Source organism: Triticum dicoccoides, chromosome 1B, assembly GCF_002162155.2.
Source record: "Triticum dicoccoides isolate Atlit2015 ecotype Zavitan chromosome 1B, WEW_v2.0, whole genome shotgun sequence".
Lineage (NCBI taxonomy): Eukaryota > Viridiplantae > Streptophyta > Magnoliopsida > Poales > Poaceae > Triticum > Triticum dicoccoides.
The window spans coordinates 450,607,726-450,634,841 of NC_041381.1; positions in this window are offsets into that span (position 1 = coordinate 450,607,726).

A 27,116-nucleotide genomic window follows, 5' to 3' on the forward strand; every position below is an offset into this window, starting at 1 on the left:
TGCTACTTCACACTTTGCTAGGTGAACCTCCGTGGGGGCGGGCATGCGTTCATAGCTTAGGATTCCCCTCTTGCCGACACAAGGGGGGCAAACAATACCATGCGCTTTGTGAGATAGGTGCCACATCGAAGTTGTGAATTTGGTATTTGAACATTAAACCACCCTTCATACATATATTTGGTCCACATGCAAGTGTGTTCGTGTTCTGACCCTTTCCGCGTCATTTTCACCAAATTTATGAACATTAGACTAGTCGGATGACGCAATAGACACAGTTCACTCACACTAACCATGTGCCACGCTGTTACCCCTCTCACGCACATCAGCACAGTACATTGGGCTCCATGAGGCTTCCCCTCTCAAAAATATCTACCCACCTGCAGGGTTTTTCTGTTTGATAACACACAGTTGTTATGTTTCGATCGTGTTTGATGTTTGTTGTTCCCGCTCCTGCCTGCATCCTTGAAAATATCTGCCCCGCTCGAGGGTTTTTATGTTTCATAACACAAGGTTGTTATTTCGGGACCGTCTGTGATGCACCATCATCCAAATTTTCAATATCCCCGGTATTTTACTCCCGTGTTTGACTTTCGCATAGTAATTTTTTTAGTAGCCGCGTCATTTCCTCAAGCACCCCCTCTACACACACACCCCAAAAACTCCTCGGGCGCACACACACGCACGCACGCGCGCGCACACACACACACACACACACACACACACACAGAGAGAGAGAGACAGAGAGAGAGAGAGAGAAACCACAATCCCTCCCTCACTCGAAACCCTAGCAAGGTCGTCGTCGTCGCCGCAAGGCCTCCATTGTCAACATCACCCGGTTTGCCCATGCAGCTTACCCACCGGTCTCCATACCCTAGCCGCCCTGAGTTTCTTAGATGACGCCTGCCAAACACCCCCTGTCACACAGATCCCCATCCCCATCCCCCACTCCAGAGTATCGCATCCTAAGCCTGGCTACACTTCCCATGGAGCTTGATGAGCGACTGGCACAAAAGAGGTGTATGGCGTCCTCTTCGCCCATCGTTGCCGAGGTGGCCGCCAAGGAAGCTGGCGACCATTACTAGCGGGCTAGAGTATGCGGGTATGTCGCGAACGTCGGCTATGAAATCGAGGTCGTCGACAGCGACGACCTGACATGGGCTATGTCACAGGTTAAGTGGCCCACTCCAACCCCTCGGGTTCAATCATCGTCGATCTCATCCATGGCCCCGCCGCTAATCTCCTCTGGCTCACTGTCAAGAATTTGCCATCCTACATCGCCATAGAGCCCCTTTTTTCATTTCTGAAGGACATGTTCTACGACACTGGCTTGGGATCCACAACTTCCAAATCAGACCTCATCGATGGTGACCATGAGGAGGGCACCCTCTCCGGCTCTTCCAAGGGGAAAGATCCCATTTGCTCTTCCAAGGGAAAGAGCCCATCTGCAAAATGAGGGAGGTCACCTTACAACCGTGCTCTTCCAAGGGGAAGGAGCCCATCTGCAACAACATGGAGCGCACCCAGGGTCCGTGATCTTCCCACTGGAATGAGCCCATCTGTGACAAGTGGGGAAACCCATGATTTCTTTTTCGGTGCCTCTTCACAGGGGGGAACCCATGATTTGTTTTGTAGAGTCCCTTTTGTAGTGTAGTGAGAATATGTCCAGTTTTAATTGCTATATCTGGTTGTTTGTAGTATGCCTTGTTTATTTCAGTTTATCACAATGTGATGATCTATATGTGCAACTATTTACTCTGCAGTACATTTTCATCTATACCAGTTTTAAACATACCGATAGGAATGCATATATTTGCTTGCTGTTAAGCCTGTTATAGCTAGCATATGCCTCTTTTAAAGTTTTTTGGTTGTTTGGTTGTTTGTAGTTAGCATACGTCCAGTTTCAAATGCTATCTTTGGTTGTTCGTAGTATGCCTAGTTTATTCCAGTTATTCACAATGTGAAGTTGCATATGTGCAAGTATGAACTATGCAGTTCAATTTCATCAATACCAGTTTCAATAGTACCACTATGAATGACTACATTTGGTTGCTACATGTTGTAGTTAACACACCTTTCCATTTTTATGTAACAATAACTAGTGTAGTTAGACCGGCACAATGCCAGTTTGAACGACTATGTTTGCTTCTTGCTAAATGTTAGGCCTGTTGTAGTTAACACACATTTCCACTTGTTTTGCTTTACTAGCATGCTTAAACCTGCACACTGAAGCTATCTTTTGGAGATTATTTTGTCTGCCATGGATATATTTGGTTGATGTTTAGCCTGTTGTGGTTAACATGCCTCTCGATGTACTTACACAAGACATTTTTTGGAACGACTACTGTTTTCCATCGAGGTTAGTTTCATCCCATGGCTTATATATACTCACTGTTCAGGATATCGGTAGCTGGTACCATATAGGCCCGGGGCTGATAAGGGACTAATTGGTGAATCAGACTTTTAACTAAATATATCTCCCATTTATCGTAAGGTTTACTAGGGCCATATGTAATATATCTGATGCTACATAGCAACATGCACTGTACTGAATGTCTAAATATGCAATCCTAGGCTACATAGAAACAAGGAAGAGTGTTACCATAATCTTCTGATGATGTCTAGATATACGTATAAGAGAAGCAGTAGCAGCAGCAGCAACAACAACAACAACAACAACAACACAACCCTGTTTGGATACTCTAACTTAGCTAGAGGTTAGAGTTAGTTTCTAGCTCATGACTAACCCTGAACTAACTCTAGCCAAAGAGGTGTTTGGATGACAGGGTTAGATTGACAATAAATGCACTAGGAGAACTAGCACCAATTAGCACCTCTTGGGTGGGATAGTTTTTTTGGGTGGGTTAGATGCAACTAGCTCAAACTAGCCCTCATGTTTGGATATAATTTAGGGCTATTTGAGCCCAAACTAGCTCAAACAACAACAGTTAATCATCCAATAATTTTGTAAAAATGCAATAAGCTTCCTCCGGCCCATAATATAAGATGTCAATTCATCCAATATGTGAGTATATGGGATGTTATAAGATATTATATAATGGTACGGAGGGAGTGTTGTACTACATCATTGTGCAATTGGTGTTTAGCTTCTAATATTAACTTAGTGCTTTTAGGTACATATGTCATTGGTAAAGATCCCCGCTTTGACCCTTTCTGCGTATGGGGCAAGGAGATATTGATGAACCAGCATCAAGTGAGGAAGCTGATAAAGATTGTTAGTAAAATGGGTCAAAATATGGCAATTAAACTATTTATTTACACTTTATCCAAGACAACAGCGAACTGCGGGATGGTAAGTAAGAACTCTGCAGCCTTCTTTTTACTGCCCATAATGAGTTGTGTTAGATGACGATGTCTGAATGTTTTTTCTTTGCAGTGGTTCCCAAAGCAGTTTACTCAAGGTTACCTCTCAAACTACATGATTGGTTGGCATGCAAAGGTTAAAATATTTCTATCAGAACACGATGATTATCTAGATGTGTTCATGAAGACAGCGAAGGATGTGCGGTCGACCATCACAAGAGGTTGGACTAGAGTCGTGTGTGCCTTCTGCATGGAGGAGGGCACAATATGGGCATTCCGCTTCCCCGTGTTCAGCAACTAGAATGTATTTCGCCTCTTTCTTTACCGTCCTTAGTTGTACAAGTATACAACTGTGGTTCATCATTCTTTATTTGGTGCTTTTGTAATTCTTGAACATATGTACCTGTGAATCGAATAATGCATTGGTTGTTTGAACTTGATGGATATGAATAAAGCTATAGCATACTTTCAAGTTCAGTTCCTTTACAATTTGAAATTGCACTCATTAAATTACGGTTAAATTACACGCAGGTCGTTACGGCACACACGGTCGGTAAAACGCAAACATTTGTGATATACACCATAATCCGACATGGTTCACAGAGAGGAAACATGTGCGAGCATGCACACAATTGTCGTTTCCAAAGCGTGTGCGATGTTAGACAATATCACAAACGGTGCGGGCAAACTAAACGTTTGTGATAGTTTCCTTATCGTACACGATTTGCAACCATGAACTGTTTCTGATGTGGTATGCATCATAAACTTTGCACCATAGAAGACAGTTATCATGTACGACGATGTTACAATGGTCCGACGTTTCATAATTCTATCCTACACTCGTACGATGAGTAGCTAATCTTCTTAATTAGTTATTCCATAAGGTTCGGGAAAAGTGAATGTGTGTGATTTTCTGCTTGTCATACACGTTCTATAATCGTGAACCATTTGTGATGGGCCGCGCATCGTAAACGTAGCACCACAGAATACCAACTGCGATGGCAATGCGAGCACAAACGAGTCGCAAGGATGGAGCGTTTGGGATATTCAAGATATCAGAAACAATTTTATAGGGACAAATGTATGCATCTAGGCTCCCTATCCCCGACAGTTTCTGGGTCGTGTGGGAAGGACCCCCCCTATCATAGTCACTCACTTGGCGACGGTTCAAAATGCTGTCGTGGAAAGGGGTTAAAAACCGTTTGTATAGCACCTCGATGTACCTGTGTAAGGTAGAATCTCCGGATAGTTACTCAACACATACCAAACCATTTTGTCCAAATCTTTAGGTTTGTCATCTTGTCGACTCTTCCTTGTAAGTCGAACAGAACAATTGAAAACATTGAGCTCGGGATTGTCTGCACCCACCTTTTTGCTAAACCAGTCAACTATTTCAATGTATTTGAGCAGAATGTCAATGCTTTTGTAGCAATGTAGGCCTCTGCAATGGAACCCTCAGGTCTAGCTCTATTCCTAACATAGCCCTTGAAAGTGCCTAGCGACCTTTCAATAGGTTACATCCAGCCCTATTGTACTGGACCTCTAAGTAGCGCCTCATCAGGTAGATGAACATCCAAATGCACCATCACATCAAAGAAGGCTGGAGGATATATCTTCTCATGGTCGCATATGATAGTTGGTATCTTGTCTCTAAGACGCTCCAAAGCATCTATCCTGATATTTCTACCGTAGAGCTCTACAACTGCTATGTATAAGTCAGGGTGGCCCAATCCTCTAAGGATAATAGGTAACCCTTTGAAGTAGGACGTGCAGTCATGAGTTTTCAACCCTTGTACCTTGTTTCCATCTGCATCAACTCTCCTTTCAGGGTTGGAAGCAAATACATGTGGGAATCTTACACATGATAGGACCTTTCATAATTCTTTTCTTTTTACTTTGTCCAAGACGTACATAGCTCGGGCCATATCCCGTGATGCACCATCAGCCTTCACCTGCAAATCAGATTTGATACCATGGCATGTCAAATCAATCCTAGATTTTAAGGTATCTTTCGTCTAGCCCTCAATATTAAGAAGTGTGCCGATAATGTTGTCACATATATTTTTCTCGATGTGCATCCCATCAAGATTATGCCGCAGATCCAAATCTTTCCAATACTCCAAGTCCCACAAAGTGGACCTACGAGTAAACAATAATCTCTCTTCTGCCGTGCAACACTTCCTTTTCCCGCTACCATTATCAGGATGGTTTCCTAGTGTAATATGTCTAATCTTCTCTAATTCCTCTTGCAATTCATCGCCGGTGAGCCTCTTTGGCGCATCACGGTTTCATGTTTTGCATTGAACACATGTCTTCGGTATTTTGTAGGACATGACTTGTCCTTGGCAAGGAAAAACGGTGTCCAATATAATAGATCTTTGCTAAGTACTGCATATGATAGTGGATTCTTGTCACAACGAACACATGCATTGTAACTATGTGTCGTTCGCCCTGTCATAGTGACCAAAGCCGGATAATCATGGATGCACAAAATTACAACACACAGAAAGAAATCAGCTGGTGGGCTGCTATATAGGTCTCGAGTGAGGACACCCCTCCATAGCTTTTGAAGTTCCTCCACAAGAGGCTCGACGAATAAATCAAAATCCTTTCCAGGACTTTTTGGACCTGGGATGAGCAAGGCCATCATGCAGTTTGATTCTTTGGTGCAGACATGTGGTTGCATGTTGTATGGGATAACAAGCACTGGCCACATGTTATATGTGGGGCTTTGGTGGCCAAATGGGTTGAATCCATCTGTAGCTAAGCCAAGTCTAATGTTTCTCAGCTCAACATCAAACTTTTTGTGTTTCTGGTTGAGGTTATCATGTCACTACCTTGATATGGATGACTCATTACATTCTGATCTCTGTACTCCTGGTTCCTAGAATGCCACAGTACATCCTCTCTTGTTTCAGCATCATGAAACAACCTCTGCAATCTTGGTATAATTAGAAAATGTCTCAGAACCTTATGAGGAATCCTCTTCACAACATCCCCATCTTTCCATCCTGATGATTTGCATTTTGGGCATTCACTTAAATTGACATAATCCTTCCAGAATGGAACACAATTATTCTTACAAACATGGACAATATCATATCCAATTCCAACTGCATGAAGGAAATTCTTCATTTTACTGTAGATGTGTGGCAGCTCAGTCGCATCTGCGTAAGAATTGTAGAAAGCAGCCAACATCGCATTGAATGATTTGTTTGTCATCCGCTCAGATGTCTTAACCTGAAGAAAGGTGACCATAGCTGAGAATACTGACTGCTTATTGCTACTTCTTAAGCTTGCGTTGTTTTTTCTCTTGAAGAGGAAAGGGTGATGCAGCAAAGTAGAGATAAGTATTTCCCTTAGTTAAGAACCAAGGTATAAATCCAGTAGGAGGCACAAGCAAGTCTCCAATATACGGACACAAACTAACAAACACTTGCACTCAACAAGAAAAAGGGGTTGTCAATCCCTTCACGGTCACTGGCAAGAGTGAGATCTAACAGAGATAGATATAAACGGTAAATAAAGGTAAATAAAATCAGCAAGGTATTTTTTGTGTTTTTGGTTTTATAGATCTGAAAATATATGATGGAAAATAGATTCGGGGGGCATTGGTTTCACTAGAGGCTTCTCTCTTCAATAAAGCATACGGTGGGCGAACAAATTACTGTGGAGCAATTGATAGAAAAGCGCATAGTTATGACGATATCTAAGGCAATAATCATGAATATAGGCATCACGTCTCTGACAAGTAGACCGACTCCTGCCTACATCTACTACTATTACTCCACACTTCGACCGACTCCTGCCTGCATCTAGAGTATTTAAGTTCAAGAGAACAGAGTAACACATTAAGCAAGATGACATGATGCAGAGGGATAAACTCCAGCAATATGATATAAACCCCATCATTTTACGCTTAGTGGCAACAATACAATATGTGCCTCTCTACCCCTACTATGTCACTTGGTGAGGACACCGCAAGATTGAACCCATCACAAAGCACCTCTCCCATTGCAAGAAAAACCAATCTAGTTGGCCAAACCAAATCGATAGATCGGAGAGAAATACAAAGCTATCAAATCATGCATATAAGAATTCGGAGGAGACTCAAATAATATTCATAGATAATCTGATCATAAATCCATAATTCCTTGGATCTTAACAAACACACTGCAAAAGAAGATTACGTCGGATAGAACTCCAAGAACATCAAGGAGAACTTTGTATTGAAGGTCAAAGAGAGAGAAGAAGCCATCTAGCTACTAGCTATGGACCCATAGGTCTATGGTAAACTACTTACACATCATTGGTAGGGTAGCAAGGTTGATGTAGAGGCCCTCCGTGATCGAATCCCTCTCCAAGAGACCACCGGAAAAGGCCGCAAGATGGGATCTCACGGGAACAGAGACTTGCGGCAACGGAAAAGTATTTTTGTGGACACTTCTGATGTTTGGGGAATATTTGAGAATATATAGCGGTGGAACTAGGGTTAGAGGACCTCTCAGGGGCACACAAGCCTAGGGGGCGCCCCCCTGGGGCTCCCTGAGGGCTTGTGGCCTCCTCGGGACTCCTCTGGCCCTTGCTCCAAGTCACGTAGGTGTCTTCTGGTCCAAGAAAAATCATCATAAAGTTTTATTCCATTTGGACTCCGTTTGATATTCCTTTCTGAAAAAGTCAAAAACAAAGAAAAAACTGCATCCAAGATACATATAAAATATCCAATATAGATAATATAATAGCATGGAACAATAAAAAATTATAGATACATTGGAGACGTATCAAGAATACCCAAGCTTAATTCCTGCTGGTCCTCGAGTAGGTAAATGATAAAAACAAAATTTTTGATGTGGAATGCTACCTAACATGTTTATCAATATAATTTTCTTTATCATGGCATGAGCACTGGTGCCGAGACGTTCTATACAAACGGATTTTAACCCCTTTCCACCACGGTGTTTCGAACCGCCGCCAAGTGAGTGGCTATGATATGGGGGGTCCTTCCCCCACGACCTAGAAACCGTCGGGGATAGGCCCTCCTAGCACACAAGTTAGGGCAAAATGAGCTCGTGTGCGATCGGACGAGGCATCGAAACCCAATCGTTTCTGTTCGTATGTACATCCCATACAGTGAATCCTAGAAAAATATTTCTATTCGTATGTATATCACACACAGTTTTTTGTGTGGAAACATTTGTGCAAGGTGGCCTAATGCAAACAGTTTTCTGCCGGAAGCCGTGTGTGATTGTTAGTTGATTGAACATACCTACTTTCTAGAAACCATGTGGGTTGTTTGAGTTCATCGCCCACAGTGCTGTCTGAGTAGCTGTCTAGAAAACCCCAATAAGGAGGGTAATTAGCCTATTATTGATAATCCATGTAGTAATCAAATTGACATTTCTTATAAAACACACCAGATATTTCATATTCGTATAATGGCAACCAGGATTTCATAATCGAATGACATCAAATAGCTTCAGCACTCAGTTACGCCATTACACAACTACACCAAGTTTCACATGCAACATCGAAAACCTTTGGAAAGTAGCATCAAACACGGTAAGTAGACAGATGAATATCATCTGGGAAACTGCAGAAGCGGAAGGAAAATATTGAGCCTTCAGTGATGTTGAATGTCCTTGCAACTTTAGGCCAGTGGCTATGGATAATTGCCCGCCCAATAGGAAGACTTTAATATTGTATAGTGGGTGTTGAATGAATACCTTCCTCGCCTCTTGACCATGCAGGTGGTTTGAGAGGTAATCATCGGTGAACTACTTTGAAAAGTACTGAAAACAAAGATATGCATAAATCGTTGTTATAAATTTTGAAATGGTGCAAGGGGTAAAAACAAGGTAAAAGAGTTAGTACCATCCTATAGTTGACCGATGTCTTCTTCATTGTGCAAACAAAGATCTTGCTGTTATTTGTCGCAAGTTTCCTCATCCTAACAATCTTTCCGAGTTTCTTGACTTGACTGATATTCACGGACATGTCATTTCCCCATATGCAAAATGGGTCGAACAGTGGGTATAAGCCTCTGACAGCGGGACCTACATGTGCAAGACCAAATTGTAAGAAACCTAAATATTAGAATGATTCTTGCATCTGCAGAATAAATGTTCTATTAGCGAAAGGACAATGCATGAGCAAACCTCGATGGTAAACCGCAGTGTCTCCCATTGTTTCCCTGCAACACACATAAGGAAGATCTTGATCAGGTTAACTGAGATATGCCATACTATCAGTAGAATATGTATTGAGTACAACCAAATTCGGTTTATTTCTCACATGCATAACAATACAAAATTGTACCACAACAAATGAAAATCAAATTGCAGAATTGAACCAAACAGTTAAATGGACAACAGACCAAATGAACCAAAACAGTTAACTGAGCATGACACTAAAGAATAGAAACATGTACTAGAAGATAAGATAATTAACAAAACAAAGAATGCTTGAGAACAATACTATGAAGTTGGACCAAATTGTTAATTGAACATTACATTTCAGAGGACCAAACTATTAACTGAACATCAGATTGCATATTAACATTACAGAGGACAAATCACTATAAGGAACTGGCAGTGGCCTCGAGAAAACAACATGAACTATATTTTAAAGTTGACAACCGCATGGCGGTGTCGACGGTGGCCTCGAAGCCGAGGTGTTCCTCCAAGATCTGGCGGTCGGCACACATGGCAGCCATAGCGACCTCGTGCGCGCGTGCGGCCAAGATTTGCTTCCCCGCTGCCAGAAGCTACTAAGCTCCACGTAATACTGCATGCAAAATGGCTGCGGGCAGCGCTTAATTGGAGGACGGGGACATCGATTCCGGCGAAAGGTGTCGCACCGTCGGTCGGGGCATGTGGGACGGGGAAGGAGGAGGATGGTGTAGGCGGGGTGTGGATTACCTGACCATATCGACAAGGCCGCGCAACAAGAAGAACGGTCAGCGACAAGGAGGCCACATAGTAAGAATAAGGGTCGGCGGTGAGGTGGCGGCACTGGAAGAAGAAGGGTCGCCTGCGAGGAGGCAGTGCTGCAAGAAGAAGGGTCATCAGCGTGGAGGCGGTGCTGCAAGAAGAAGGGTTGTAGGCGAGGAGGTTGAGCTGCCAGCAAGCAATAGTGAAGGTTTGAACATGGAAAGCAAGGAGGAACAGTGGAAATGTGGCTTTTGGTGGGAGGGAGGGGGCGGGGAGATAGATATTTCCGTGTTGGCAGAAACATTTTGCTCGATGCCGCGAGAAACTGGCATGCAAGTGTGGTTCAAGCACGGGTAGTGGACTATAGATGACGAAGCTTCCCGCGTAAGCCAGACAAGACAGTGCGCCAAGATATTTTATATCGCATCCCACATGATTCTTTCTAGTAAACTGTTTGTGGTATACTTGATTTTTTCATTATGTTTTGAAAGAGAAATAGTGTTATGGAGGGAAAGGATGGTGTTTGAATTGATAGAACATTTATGTACAGATAGCATGCAACTACACGAGTGTCGTGTTTAAATTTGGAATTATTTCGGGTTCGTTTGGCATTTTTATGCATTAATTGAGTTTCTAGGAATTTAATGTGAATAAATTCAAATTTGAACTACAAGAAAATTCTCCAGTGCACCAAAGTTTGTTGAAAAATCACATGTGTGTCTTTTGGTGAATTTATAGGTCCCACGAAAGAAATGGGAATGAAATTCAAACATCTGGGTGTCGTGGCTCGGCCGGGAACATTGAGAAACTTGGTTTTTAAATTCCTGGAAATTCAAAACTCGCCTGAAAATCATGAAACTGGGCATGGTGTCATTTCATGGCATCAACATGTTGTGATAAAAAAAATGGCCGCATTTGGACAAGTTTTGGTATAAGCTTCTTGCAAACCGGAGCTTCTCTCGAGAAGACTCGTGGTTCCCGAGGGGGGACGTGTCACCTTTGTGTGCAAAACGATATCGCTGCCTCCCCCCTTGACTTTTTACAGAGGCAACATAGAACTATATGACTGTTGTGTTAAAATTTGGAATTATTACGGGTTTGTTTGTACTTTTTTATACATTAATTGAGTTTTTGGTCATCTAATGCGCATAATTCAAATTTGAACTACAAGCACATGCTCTAGTGCACCAAAGTTGGTTGAAAAATCACATGTGTGTCCTTCGGTGAATTTCTAGGTCCTATGCAAGAAATGGGAATGAAATTCAAACATCTGGGCGTCGTGGCTCGGCCAAAAAGATTGAGAAACTTGGTTTCTTAATTCATGTAAATCCAAAACATGCCTGAAAATCATGAAATATGGCTTGGTGTCATGACATGGCACCGACATGATGTTGTAATTTTTTTGGCCGAATTGGAACAAGCTTTGGTATAAGCTTCTTGCAAACCGGAGCTTCTCTCAAGAAGGCTCATGGTTCCGAGAGGGAACGTGTCACCTCCGTGTGTGAAATGACATACAATGCCTTCTCCCGCCTTATTTTTTTACACAGACAGCTTAGACCAAATAGAAGTATCGTGCTAAATTTTGGAATTATTCGAGGTTCGTTTGGCCTTTTTATACATTAATTGAATTTCTAGGCATTTAATGTGCACAATTCAAATTTGAAATACAAGCACATGCTCCAGTGCACCATAGTTGGTTGAAAAATCACATGTGTGTCCTTAGGTGAATTTTTAGGTCCCATGCAAGAAATGGTGAAAGTGCGTTATATCGACTAGAGGGGGGTGAATAGGCGATTTTTATGAATTCTTCACTGAGGAATTTGCTGGTGAGGAAATTCCTAAATGAAGAACTACTTGCAGCGAAATAAGTACTCAAAAAGGAACATAACAGAACACAAGCATAGTCATCATGATGAAATGAAGACAAGCACAGAGTACAGAAAGCGTAAACACAGGATAACACAAGGAAGAAGACGGATAGACTGAAGAAATAGAACTAAGGAAATTGAGAAAGTCTTCAGTCAATGTCTTCAAACAGATATGAACATGCACACAACAACATACATGAGGAATTGAAAGAGTTGAGGAGATAGAACCAGTAAGCTCGGTGAAGACAATGATTTGGTAGACCAGTTCCAACAGCTGTCTCAGTTGTACATCTGGTTGGAGCGGCTGAGTATTTAAACTCGAGGACACCCAGTCCCGGACACACAGTCCTCACCGTATTCTCCTGGAGCTAAGGTCACACAGACCTCGCCCAATCACTCATGGTAAGTCTTCAGGTGACTTCCGAACCTTCACCAACTCGGTCATTCGGCGATCCACAATTCCTCTTGGATGCTCTAGACCTTGACACCTAACCGTCTGGAAGAAGCACAGTCTTCAAAGCAAACAAGCGTCGGATCCACACAGGATCAATCTCTTCAGTGATGCTCAATCACTTTGGGGTTTTGTAGGTTTGGGATTTCCTCACTTGATGATTTTCGCTCAAAGTCCTTGGAGGATGGGTTGCTCTCAAATGACAAGTGTCAGTTTCTCTCAGAGCAGCCAACCAACTAGTGGTTGTAGGGGACTATTTATAGCCAGGGAGCAGCCCGACATGATAAGACATAAATGCCCTTGTCTGATATGACCGTTAGATGGGTAGATATTTTGGGACAGCTGGCGCGTAGCACAACAACGGTCGGAATATTTGACTCTCAAATACCTCAGGGCTATCATGCTCCTCACTGTGTAGGCAATTCACACTGGTGAATTCCTAACTCTTCAGTCAGAAAAAATTCCTCAGAGACTAGAAGAACTTCATCTCTGTCACTGAAGAATATGACTGAACTGTGCGAGATTTCCAATGGCTTCACTCGAAAGGATTGGTAGGTGTAGGATTTTGAGTTGAGCATCACATGGAAATTTTTCCTTAGTATTTCCTCAACCCCCTGTAACAGTACGATGTTTCCTATGACTCAAGAAAGAGAAAATGAAACTACGAAAACAAAAGTCTTCACGCTTCATGTTCCTCGAATGATTACCAAGTCTTCAAGGTCACACCAATTTCTTCACTTTCAAAGTCTTCAGAAAGTCTTCAGAAATCCAAAGTCTTCAGTCGAAGAACTTCATTTTTAGGGGTCGACGTTTTCTGTAAATATCACACTCCTCATAGACTTATAGACCTATCTACACTCACAAACTCATCAGTCCCTTAACCTATAAGTCTTCAATACACCAAAATCACTAAGGGGCACTTGATGCACTTACAATCTCCCCCTTTTTGGTGATTGATGACAATATAGGTTAAGTTTTCAACGGGGATAAACATGTGAAGTGTAAATACTGATATTGAGGAATTTGATTGCAAGATATAGAAGAACTCCGCCTGAAGATGTGCATAGTGAGGAATTTGCTTTTTAAGCAATGCACACTTGAAGAGTATAATCATGGAGATCTCCTCCTATATCTTGAAGAGTATAATGCCTGATGAAATATGGTGACTGATGTAATTCAGCATGCATGCATTGACATTAAAGAGGAATAAGCATGCAGAAGAACACATCAAAAGTACCAGGTCACCATAGAGTTTAAGATTACAACTCGATCCAGCAAAGTCATCAGAAGAACGAGAGTTGTAACTTAGCAAAAAAACGCCCATATAAGATAGACCCGCTTGAAGACTAACTCAAATTTCTCCCCCTTTGTCATCGAACGACCAAAAGGGTTGAAACTGAGGACTAACTCCCCTGAAGAATATCATGCTGATGGAGGAGCGCCAGCATTGTCAGGGTCTTGAGTCGTTGTAGGGCCTGCTGCAGTGTCATCTAAGTCTTCATGCTCGTCCGTGGCGCGTGATGAAGAATATGAGCTGGCCACCAAGGAAGGAACCTTGAATTTCTTGAATCTCTTCGGTGGAGGTGCAGACTAGTCAAAGTCTTCCTTGAAGCCCATTTGCTTCAGATCTTCTTCACCATATAGATGGGACAGAATAGCCCAGGTGCGATCAAAAACTTCATGGAGGTAGTAGTGGTTTTTCTTCACTACATTATGTGTAGAAGTCATGTTGTGAAGAATAGAGCCAAACTGACGCTTAACCCACTTGTGGTTTTGATCCACCTTCTGGTGAAGACTTATCAGTAGTTCACGATCAGTCATCACTCGAGGAGCAGTAGCTTAAGGACTTGTCTTGGTAGCATTGGCAGCAGTATCATGAGTGGCAGAGTCATCATTGGTGGAGTAAGATGCAGCTTTGCGGAACTAACCATCCAATGGACGAGTGCCTTCATCGATAATAGCAGGTGCCTTGCCCTTTCCTTCAGATGAGGAATATGTCCGTTTGAGGACTTCGATCGGGGGCAAGTAGCTGCCATGGTTAAGAGTGTCAGCCTTGTAGTTGAGTGAAGACCCTGATATGAGGAATCTCATGATCCATGGAGCATAAGGCTTCAGCTCAAACGGTGAAAGTGCAACATTAGCGAGAGTCCTCATGAAGAAATCATGGTAATTTATAGGGATACCATGCATGATGTTGAAGAGCATATTCTTCATCATTCCCACAATTTCTTCATCAGATGAATCATGACCTTCTATTGGACTGATTGTCTTTGTCAGAATGCGATAGATGGTCCTTGGCACATACAACAAATCCTTCACGAGGAATTTGGTCCTTTGGACTTGTCCAGGCTTCAGTGGCTTCATGAGCACTTGCATATAGTGGTCAGTGAGTTCAGGTTCATCATAGAGACAACGAGCGCCTTCTGGTGGAGGACTGATTTGTAAGGCACGAAGCAACTCAGAGGCTGTGCCTTGTAATGAGTGTTTTCTATCATCGAGTCCAACACCCAGGAGTTGATGTCATGTGCTTCACCAGTGATATGCAGCGTCACATAGAATTGAAGAATTAGCTCTTCATCCTAGTCAACGATGTCAGTGCAAAAGTTAAGCAGACCTGCATCATGAAGCATACTGAGGACCAGCGTGAAACAAGGCATAGATTCCATGTCCACATGAGGAATGTGCTCGTGGTCGAAGACTTTGTCCTTGTCGAAGAGAACTGATGAATAGAAGTTAGCCTGGCTGGCAGTCCAGAAGCGCTTCCTTCTATGACAAGCATTGTCATATGGTTGAATTCAGTGAAGAATACACGCTCGCCAAAGAAATCATCAGCCTTGAATTTTGGCTTCTTGGAGAAGGGATTATTTGGCTTGGGTTGAGGGGTGTCAGTGATCTACAGAACCACCTCAGCAATCGCAATCTCAGGTTCCTCATGCTGAGGAATTTCAGGTTCATCTGTAGTTGCAACCTGAGTCATCACTTCTTCATTCACATTTTCTTCAGTGCCAGTGGCTGGAATTTCTTCATGGACGGACGGGGTTGCACGAGGTTCATCAGATTCCACTTGTACTTCAGTAGCGACTGGGGACTGAGGAACAGCTTGGAGAGGAGTGAACAACGGAGAGTTGGGATGCTGACTTTCCCAAAAGTCATCATTCAGAACGGGTGTGGTACAGGTGATGTCCACATCCTCATCTTCCATTTCTTTAACACTTGCCTCTTTAGAAGTGAACTGAGGCATTGGTGAGGAGATGACTGGGGTTGAAGGGATCTTATCCACTTCAATTTCTTCGTCCAACTGGTCTGTCGAAGCAGCAGAAGGAGTTTCTTCATCAGATTCATTAGGAATTACGTAATCTTTACCAAAAGGAATAAGGTCCTTTGATGGCCTTGATGAGACTGGAACGACATCAATTGGATTGTCAATTGAACTGATCAGAGTCTTCATCTTCTTCGGAGCTGAAGAATTTGAAGAAGTTGATGCCTTCCTTTTCTTCACAGCTGCACGTTCTACAACCTGCTTCCTGTGAGGACTTGGGCGAAGGCCTCGTCCAGCAGTGGCCTTTTTCTTCAGTAGAGATGGACCGGCTGAGTAACTTGGTGCAGCAGTGGAGCTAGCAGATGCTCCTAAGGCAATAGAGATGCCAGTTGTCCTTTGGCACATGGCAAGATGCACAGGTGCCGAAGATTTGATCGGAGCAGCTGAAGACTTTGTCGGAGGAACTGAGGACTTTGGAGGAGGAGGAGCAGGCTAAGGAATTTTCCGTGAGGGCTTTGAAGATACTGGCCTTGAGGGCATTTCTGAGGAGCTTGGCCGTGAGGGCATTGAAGGAGAAGCACTGGACTCTTGGGCAGGCTTCTTTGGCATAGCCTTCCTGGGCTTACTACCAGAGGCCTCAGCAGTGTTAGCAGCAGCAGCAGAATCTTCATTGAACTTCCTCACTGCTTCCTTTGCTTGCTTGGCCAGTTTGGCCTGGCGCCTAGCCCATTCAGCAGCATAGTCCTCGCCGCGCTTGAGGCTGGTGGGATCCGCTAGTTGGCCAGGTCTCAATGGAGGTCTTGAGCATGGAGGGTTGAGCGTGAATTTCTTCATGTATTTGGGAGTAACATACTTGTACTCCCTCCATTCTCATGCCCATCTCCTCTCAATCCGTTGTATGCGCACCTTGCGCTGATTCTTGTCCTCGTTGCCAAACTTGGCCTCATCAGGAGTGCAGTATCCAGCATAAATATCCTCAGGGATTTCAAACGCTGTATTGACCTCAGGCCTTTTTCCTCCCTTTTGTGGTTTCTTGCCGTCAGCCATTTTCTTCAGGTGAGGGTGAACAACTGAAGTTTCTGAAGAGGTATGCAACTTTTCTTCGAGGAATGCTACAAATGAGTTAAGTTGATGAGAACCTAGTGATTCCGCAGCGGACGTGTGTACCTGTGAAAAGAGTATAGATGTGAGGAATTTCGAGAGGTCATATGCGTTCTCAGAAGATTTTCCAAAACAATATGTTTGAGGAATTTGACCGATGAGTCTTGAAGAATTTCACTAAGCGTTCTTTATCTTAGGTTCCAGAGTTGTACAAATTTGAAATCCACATAATTGAGGAATCTTGAAGAAAATCATTGCTTAGAGAAATGAATCAAGAACAGATAACATGTGAGGTGTTTAGTGTGTGAAGATTTGAAGAATAAACACCTTTGAAGATTTTTAGGAAAACACATGAATCAAAGTGGGCAATAAAAGTAACTTTTAATTACTCAAAGTGAAGAACATGACGAGCTAGGAAGTTTTGAGGTGAAGTTCGTCTGTTCAGATCTTCCACGCCCTAACTCGGCGGAGGAAGACAGCTACAGCGGCGGCGGAGTGAAGAAATCCGCAACCGGCGCAAGTATGACAGCGACGAGGTCGAGGCAGTGAAGCTCTTCCTCACCGGCAATGATGAAGTAGCGGCGGCGCTAGGGTTTGGGAAGCTCGAGCGGGAGAGAGGCCGAGCGGAGTAAAAGTGAAGTGAGGAAGAGGCAAGGGTATTTATAGCGGCAGTGAAAAACTGTGCGCCCAAAGATTTCGGATGAACGTGCCTGTCGGTGTCAAAACCGGCGGATCTCGGGTAGGGGGTCCCAAACTGTGCGTCTAGGCAGATGGTAACAGGAGACAAGGGACACGATGTTTTTACCCAGGTTCGGGCCCTCTCGATGGAGGTAAAACCCTACTCCTGCTTGATTAATATTGATGATATGGGTAGTACAAGAGTTGATCTACCACGAGATCAGAGAGGCTAAACCCTAGAAGCTAGCCTATGGTATGATTGTTGTTCGTCCTACGGACTAAAACTCTCCGTTTTATATAGACACCGGAGAGGGCTAGGGTTACATAGAGTCGGTTACAATGGGAGGAGATCTTCATATCGAATCGCCAAGCTTGCCTTCCACGCCAAGGAAAGTCCTATCCGGACACGAGACGAAGTCTTCAATCTTGTATCTTCATAGTCCGGGAGTCCGGCCAAAGGTCATAGTCCGGCCATCCGGGAACCCCCTAATCTAGGACTCCCTCAGTAGCCCCTGAACCAGGCTTCAATGACGACGAGTCCGGCACACAAATTGTCTTCGGCATTGCAAGGCGGGTTCCTCCTCCGAATACTTCATAGAAGATGTTGAACACAAGGATAGTGTTCCGCTCTGCAAAATAAGTTCCACATACCACCGTAGAGAGAATAATATCTGCACAAATCTAATCTGCTGATGTATTCCACAGCGTGACATCACGCCACGGCCAAGCCTTTATTCAAATTGTCTTACTGTTTCACCTCAGCGCGTTTAGCGAGGCAGTTTCCTTGGCACGTCTTGTCAAGGCAGAGATCGTGTCCCATTATTCCGGGATTCTCATCAATACGGGCGTGGGTAACCCAACCGCGCCATTAACCGCGGCGCTTGGGAGATAAGCGAGTTTTATTAGGCTGGTGGGGGTTTATAGTTTCGGCCGCCCATATAAGGGGATAAGGATCCACCCTTTCCATTTACGCCTTCTTCCTCCTTTGCTTATCCATCCCTGCGCACTCGAGCTGCAGCGCCCAAGTCCGCAATTCCCACCTCAACCTTCTCCAATCATGTCCGGAGCGAGAGGTAGATGGATGGCCTCCACCGTCACGGAGGGGCACATCAAAAAGTTGAGGAAGGCCGGATACTTGTCTAACGACATCGCGCACCGGCTTCCAGATGAGGGGCAACTCATCCCCACCCCTAGGACCCATGAGAGGGTCGTGTTTCTCCCCCATTTCCTCCATGGACTGGGCTTTCCTCTTCACCTGTTTGTCCGGGGCTCATGTTCTACTACGGCCTGGACTTCCACTATCTGGCCCCGAACTTCATCCTCAACATCTCAGCGTTCATCATCGTGTGTGAGGTCTTCCTCCGTATCCAGCCCCACTTTGGCTTATGGCTGAAGACCTTCAATGTCAAGCCGAAGGTTGTGGGCGGCGGACAAGCGGAGTGCGGAGGCGCCATGGTGGGCAAGATAGCCAATGTTACATGGCTCGAGGGCGCCTTCGTGGAAACCATGAAAGGGTGGCAATTGGGGTGGTTCTACATCACCGAGCCGCGTGACCCTGAATGGGCAGCGGCCCCCGAATTCCGATCTGGCATCCCCACATGGCTCACCTCATGGAAAGAGACGGGCCTGTCATGGGGTAATTCGGCAGAGGTGACCGGACTTCAAACCTGCGTCAAAGACCTGATCGACAGGAAGGTTAAACTCGTCACCGTAGTCCAGGTCATGCTCTTCCGCCGGATCCTCCCGTGTCAACGACGGGCTTTTAATCTGTGGGAATTCGACCCGGCCCAGCACCAAACTTTGTCCAGGCTCTTTGACACAATGCACGAAGATGCCTGGAAGGTGCTTTTCAAGAGCTCTGAGGTTCATCCTGCCATTACCGAGGATCCTGGATTCTGCGCGAAGCGTCAAGCCAGCGCGGTAAGCTCAATTTACCCATCATGGGGTATTTGTTTTCCATAGTTTGACTCTATGCAGGATCTAAACTCCCATCCCTTTAACAGGACTGGCAGAAGAAGGCCGGACAGATCAACTATCCGGCTCCTTTGCCCGAAGACCCAGCGGACGCCCGTTTGACAAAGCTGCTGGTTCCGGCACCCCACGTGGTGCCGAAGAAGAAGGCCAACAAGAAGGCCACGAGGACTCGAAAGAGTTCCCGACGCCTGGTGGTGTCGGATTCATCGCCCGACGACCCCGAAGCGCCCTCCACCTCTGAAGACGAGGAGGAGGAAGAAGAAGCCTCTCCCCTCCAACGGGGGGAGGAAAGAAAAGGAAGGCCGCCCCAACTGGGGAGGCCGGAGGGTCCAAGAAGGGGAGGACCCTTCTGCCGGACTACGCCTCCGATGCCGAAGATGGCGGAGAGGAATGGCCATCCAGGGTCAAGCCCCTGGCAAAATCGTAAGTATCCGGATACCAGAATAACTCATGGCGCTCCTCTAATGTATGGTACCTTCTGGCGTCGAATTCAATCATGCAGTCCGCCCAAGGCTCAGCTCGGCGATTCATCGGACGTGAATATCGCTTCACTTCTGACGGCCTCCTCCCCTCTCCCTACGGACGACGCCGAGGTGGAGTCCCAAAAGGGACTAAACCGGGAGGAGGTGGTCCTGGAGGCACCGCAAGGTGACCTCCCAGACTCCAGGCCCAAAGGGGGTAAAGCCCCAGAGGGATCTAAGTCCAGCCCTGGGCCGGACACCGCTCCGGAACCAACAAAGGTTCCAGAGTCCGGTAGACGGCGCCTTCGCAAGAAAGGCACGCCTACGACACCGGCGGCCTCCGTCCAACCGGAGACGCCGGACAATTTGCTGGATGTGCTGAACGGAGCCTCCATCGACGAGGAGCACCGCACTGTTATGAGTGCGGTGATTCGGAAGGTTCAGTCCACCAAGAGCGGGCTGACAGAAGCCTGTACCAGCCTGCTAACAGGCTTTGAGGTATGTATTCAAAACATATAAAAATGTTACCACATAGACAGTAGCCCCTGATGCTTAGTTCGGCGTTCGAAAGAAAAGCCGGACTGAGGATCTAAAAAGATATACGCAGGAGTCTAACATAAATATGTCGATATGGGAATGCAGGCTGCGCTGCTGACCTCTGCCGCACTGACTGCGGAGGTCGACGCATTGAAGTAGAACCTCGAGCGGTCCTAGAACGAGCTCGGCCGTGCCAAGAAGTAGCTTGAGGACAAGGAGGGTATGTAATACCGTATGTAAATGTATATAGAAATACCTGGTTGCAAATAATGACAGGACCAACGTGAATGTTGCAGGGGCCACAACTCAGGTGGCAACCCTGAAGGAAGCGCTTTCCAAGGCCGAAGACAATGCGGCCATGGAGCGCTCAGAGCGAGAAAAGCAAGAGGCGCAGGCGACAGAGGTGCGGCAAGAGCTCGAAGCTCTTGTGAAAAAACATGAGAGGTTATAGCTTGACTCGAAGACTCGAGAGTCCGAGCTTGCCTCGGCACTTGAAAGCACCAAATCTGCCAAGGCCGAAGCCCAAAAAGCCCTCCAGGAGATTGAGGCGATGAAAAAGATTGCGGTGGGTAAGGCATTCTTTATGCAAAGCAAGCATGTGAAAGTAAATTACCTGTTACTTACCCAAATCTGGAGCTCTCCAGGAGCATTCGCAGATCTGCCCCATAGTATATCCGATGCCGCCGCATTCTACCGGCCCGAGGAAGGAAGCTCGACGGAGAAAGTGTTCTGGTCCCAGTACGCTGAGGCCGGACACCCGGTGCCCTTGAGCGACCAGCTGAAGCAGCTGGTCGAGCTTCATAAGGCAGCCGAACAGGCCATGAAGGGCCTGATAGGCTGGATGTGGCCTGGTGAGGTCTTGCCTTTGAGCTACTTTGGGCTGGTGCGGCGGATGGTGGATGCCTGTCCACGGCTTGAAGTTATCAAGTGTTCCGTGTGTATCGAGGGCGCCCGTGGGGCTTTTGCCCATGCTAAAGTGCACTGGGGCAAGCTAGATGCTGAGAAGCTGGTGAAGGATGGGCCACCGGAGGGGAAGGAGCAGTGCAAGCCCGAGATGTATTATGAGGGTGTCCTGAAGGGCGCCCGTCTTGTGGCGGAGGAATGTACCATGGATGTAATTTTTGAGTAAACTCGCTCGTGTTTATCCTGTGCGCTGAAAACTTGTTCATATGCGCTAAGCAACACTTTTTGAATTTAAAATATTACCTTCTGTGCGGCCGTTTATGAAACTGAGAGATGCAAGTCGTCGGCTTCTACCCCCATGCCCCGTGTTCTGGGGTGTTCGGGATAAACCTGAGCGCTCTTGTTCCCATTCTTGGGTCCATCTAGGGAGGCGCTCAGCACAACGAACAAGGCCATCGGACTTATAATGCTTTATCACTTAGCCATAGAATTCTATAATTTTAAATTTCGGCGAAGCCCCTAGTATTCGGAAGACCGAGTTAGGGGCGCTATCCACGCCTAGGCCAGATAAATCCGACTCCTCGCTCTAAGCGGCATAAGTCTTTAGGGACTCGAAAAACCTCGCGAACAGCGACCGGTCTCTCGCACTATCATGACGGTCAGTTTTAGCTTTCTCTACTGAGGTGTTAACCCAGCTCAACTGGGGCACAATCACAGTAGTTCTCCGAGCGCTACCTTAGCCAACATTGCGGAACGTAAGGTACCAAAACATGGGAGCCGGGCAAACCCAACTATTGACCCAAGACATGATTCAGAGCCGATGCATATAGTGCTATAAGTTCGGGGTGCCGCACTCATGAGAGTGTTTGGTCTTCTCAGACCGTATTATGGGGTGCTTAAGCCCCTGGTGTATTGGTCGTACCAAAGTGTACGGTTGCATAATGTCATGACTAAACATATTTGTATAAAATTAAATGAATACAATAATAGATAAGAGCTATGTATTGTTTATTAAAAAGGGCTGCTATGAAAGCAGAACGATACAAATAGTGTGATAAGCAAGAGATGGGGTTATTTGACATGTCCCCCCCCAAGCTGCGAGATTTTAAGTAAAACAGGTATTTAGCTCATTATAGAGACCACCTGGACATTTGACGTGGCTTGTTGTCTCCCTAGCTGTTGCATCGTGTGTTCGGCGAGTGTATTGCCGGACAGGCCTTCCGGATAGTTGGGTCCTGAAAGTATATATATATATATATATATATATATATATATATATATATATATATATATATATATATATATATATATAAAAGGAAATGGCAGAATAGGGAGCCCCTAGTGCGGTTGAGCCGCATTCTGGGCGTGCCGTGGTTGTGCCCCTCCCCTTATGCCCATGGTATTTCCAAAGCGTAATTATGTACGCGTGGTACCGCTATCGCCATCTGGCGAGGGCTGGGGTTGGGGCCGCACTGCTATGCTTGCTCAGAACGTGCCAGCCGGTTTTGTTGTAGGTTACTTCGGGCGCGCTTGACGTTGTCTGGACGTTTAGCACCCGGATTGGAGAATTGCCTTGAGAGGCTACTTTGTACTTCTGCCGCCAGGGCCGCCGTGTGCTCCTACGTTCGGAGGGAGCGTTCGGTATTTCCATTGACCGTAATGACTCTGCGAGGGCCTGGCATCTTGAGCTTGAGATATGCGTAGTGCGGCACCGCATTGAATTTTGCGAATGCGGTTCGTCCTAGAAGGGCGTGATAGCCACTGCAGAATGGGACTATGTCGAAGATTAACTCTTCGCTTCGGAAATTATCCGGGGATCCGAAGACCACTTCGAGTGTAACCGAGCGTGTACAGCTGGCTTCTACACCTGGTATGATGCCTTTAAAGGTTGTCTTTGTGGGTTTAATCCTTGAGGGATCTATACCCATTTTTCGCACTGTATCCTGATAAAGCAGGTTCAGGCTGCTGCCGCCGTCCATGAGGACTCTAGTGAGGTGAAATCCGTCAATGATTGGGTCTAGGACCAATGCGGCGAATCCGCCGTGACGAATGCTAGTGGGGTGGTCCCTTCGATCAAAAGTGATCGGGCAGGAGGACCATGGGTTGAACTTTGGGGCGACTAGCTCCAACACATAGACGTCCTTGAGAGCACGCTTCCGCTCCCTTTTGGGGATATGGGTTGCGTATATCATGTTCACCGTCCGCACTTGCGGGGGGAAGCCCTTCTGTCCTCTATTGTTCGGAGGCCGGGGCTCCTCCCCGTCATCGCTATGCAGCCCCTTGTCTCTGGTTTCAGCACTTAACTTGCCTGCCTGCTTGAACACGCAACAATCCCTGTTGGTGTGGTTGGCTGGTTGTTCGGGGGTGCCGTGTATCTGGCATGAGCGATCGAGTATCCAGTATAAACTGGATGGGCCTGGAGGGTTTCTTTTGAATGGCTTCTTCCGCCGACCGAGTTTAGAGCCTCTGAATCTGGCATTAACTACCGTATCCTCAGTATTGTCGCCGTTAATGCGGCGCTTGTGCTTGTTGTGACGTGACCTGCCATTGTTGTCCTTGGTATCCGAATTGCCAGGGCTCTTGGTTATGTTATTGCTACGAGCTAGCCAGCTGTCTTCTCCCGCGCAAAAGCGGGTCATGAGTGTCGTGAGGGCTGCCATAGATTTCGGCTTTTCCTGTCATATGTACCGGGCAAGCCATTCATCTCGGATGTTGTGCCTGAAGGCTGCAATGGCCTCTGCGTCCGGACAGTTGACTATTTGATTTTTCTTGGTTAGGAACCGTGTCCAGAATTGTCTGGCCGATTCCTCTGGCTGCTGGATTATGTGGCTTAGGTCATCGGCGTCTGGTGGTCGCACATAAGTGCCCTAGAAGTTGTCAAGGAATGCGGATTCTAGGTCCTCCCAGCAACTAATTGACTCTGCTGGCAGGCTGTTAAGCCAATGCCGAGCTGGTCCTTTAAGCTTGAGCGGGAGGTATTTGATGGCGTATAGATCATCACCACGGGCCATGTGGATATGAAGGAGATAATCCTCGATCCATACCGCGGGATCTGTTGTGCCATCGTATGATTCGATGTTTACGGGTTTAAAACCCTTGGGGATTTGATGATCCATTACTTCGTCTGTGAAGCATAGTGGGTGTGCGGCGCCCCTGTACTGGGCTATATCGCGACGTAGCTCAGATGAGCTTTGTCTGTTGTGTTTGGCCTGGCCGTATTTATCATATCCGGCGTGACGGTTATCGTCACGTGACGTGGGGCACCTGTGCGATCCATAGATCGATCTTGTTTGCCTTGCCTTATCCTCCAATATGTCTCGCAGGTCTGTTGCGTTTCCCCGTGCTCTTGTATTTTGGAGCGGCACCGGGGTGCGGCTTGAGTTGAGGGCCGAAAGGCCTCTCTGTCGCGGCCACGGGGTGGCCGATCGGGCGCATCGTACGCAGGTGATGTAGGTTTAGTTGCTTCCTCCTCTAGTTGGGGTAGCAGCCTGTGCTTTGGGTAGCTCTTGGAGGGGCGTTCAAGTTTATACTCTTCGGCCGCCAGGACTTCAGTCCATCTGTCGGCTAGCAAGTCTTGGTCAGCTCTAAGCTGCTGCTGTTTTTTCTTGAGGCTACTTGCTGTGGCCATAAGCCTGCGTTTGAAACGCTCTTGTTCGACGGGATCCTCTGGCACGACGAATTCGTCGTCGTCGAGGCTTGCCTCGTCTTCGAAGGGAGGCATATAATTGTCGTCCTCGACCTCCCTGTCTGCCGCTCTCTCATGAGGGCTGGCTCCTCCGTCCTCCTGCGCCGAATCCTGCTGGAGGGGGTTGTCTTCGGCACTGTCCGGGGTGTTGTTGTCTCTAGTGCCGGACTCACCGTTTTTGCTTTGGCGGGATTTAGAGCGGCACCGCTGACGTCGGCGCTTGGGTTGCTTCTTGGAGGGGTCATCCTCCGTTTTTTCATCGCCATCCCCTACTTTGGGGGTGTCCACCATGTATATGTCATATGACGAGGTGGCTTTCCAGTGCCCTATAGGTACTGGTTCTTGGTCGTCTCCTTCATCGGCGTCCGTACCGTCGATGTCTTCGAAGTCGAAGTCGAGCATCTCGGTTAGGTCGTCGACAGTGGCTACGAAGTGGGTGGTGGGTGGGTTTCAAATTTCTTTGTCGCCCGCATCCCAACCTTGCTGACCATAGTCCGGCCAGGGCTCTCCTGACAAAGAGAGAGATTTTAGTGAATTCAGGATATCGCCAAAGGGCGAGTGCTGAAAGACGTCCACGGCGGTGAACTCGATGATCGGAGCCCAATTGGGTTTGATCGGAAGGGGTGCGGAATATTCGGAGTCCGGAAAGGAGTTCGGCATCTTGGAGTCACAGGCCTCGCAAAGGACTAGGCCGGTATCCGGCTCGATCGCCGTAGAAATTGCGGCTCCTGGGGCGGCGTCCAACCGTCCGTCCCCGACTGGCGTGGTTGGCTCCGAGCTAGGGGTCGGAGCGGACAACTGAGCGGCGCTCTGGGCGCTGTCCGGCGGCAGAGCTAGATCATGCCCATCGTGACAGTGCGGTGCGCTCGGCCGTGGCTCGAATCCGTCGAATATCAAGTCCCCGCGGATGTCGTCCGTGTAGTTTAAGCTTCCAAATCTGACCTGATGGCCAGGGGCGTAGCTTTCGATCTGCTCCAGATGGCCAAGCGAGTTGGCCCGCAGTGCGAAGCCGCCGAATACGAAGATCTGTCCGGGGAGAAAAGTCTCACCCTAGACCGCGTCGTGGTTCATGATCGAAGAAGCCATCGGGCCTAAAGGTGACGACACAGAGGAACTCTCAATGAAAGCACCAATGTCGGTGTCAAAACCGGTGGATCTCGGGTAGGGGGTCCCGAACTGTGCGTCTAGGCGGATGGTAACAGGGGACAAGGGACACGATGTTTTTACCCAGGTTTGGGCCCTCTCGATGGAGGTAAAACCCTACTCCTGCTTGATTAATATTGATGATATGGGTAGTACAAGAGTTGATCTACCACGAGATCAGATAGGCTAAACCCTAGAAGCTAGCCTATGGTATGATTGTTGTTCATCCTACGGACTAAAACTCTCTGGTTTATATAGACACCGGAGAGGGCTAGGGTTACATAGAGTCGGTTACAATGGGAGGAGATCTTCATATCAAATCGCCAAGCTTGCCTTCCACACCAAGGAAAGTCCTATCCGGACACGGGACGAAGTCTTCAATCTTGTATCTTCATAGTCCGGGAGTCCGGCCAAAGGTCATAGTCCGGCCATCCGGACACCCCCTAATCCAGGACTCCCTCAGTGCCCCTGGCCCTTCTCATTCACGTGACATGTGTCACCTACGTACTGTGAGGTGGCGATCTTGTAGGATCGTGGGTGAATAGATAAGTACGTTATCGTGAGAAGCGGAACAGTTTGAGCGACAAAGCCGAAAATTCAGATAATATAAGTTTTAAGTTTCCGTTCACAATTTCTTTAGCTGTCTAGGACACAGTGAAGATTTTAAATGAGTTTCAAATAGAACGCATATGAGGAATTTATGAATAGACTGGGTTGAGTTTAGCATAGATGGGGAAGGGTCCGATCACATTCACATAGCGGAAAAAGTCAACTTGAAGAATTAGCAATAAGTGAATGCTGTTGAG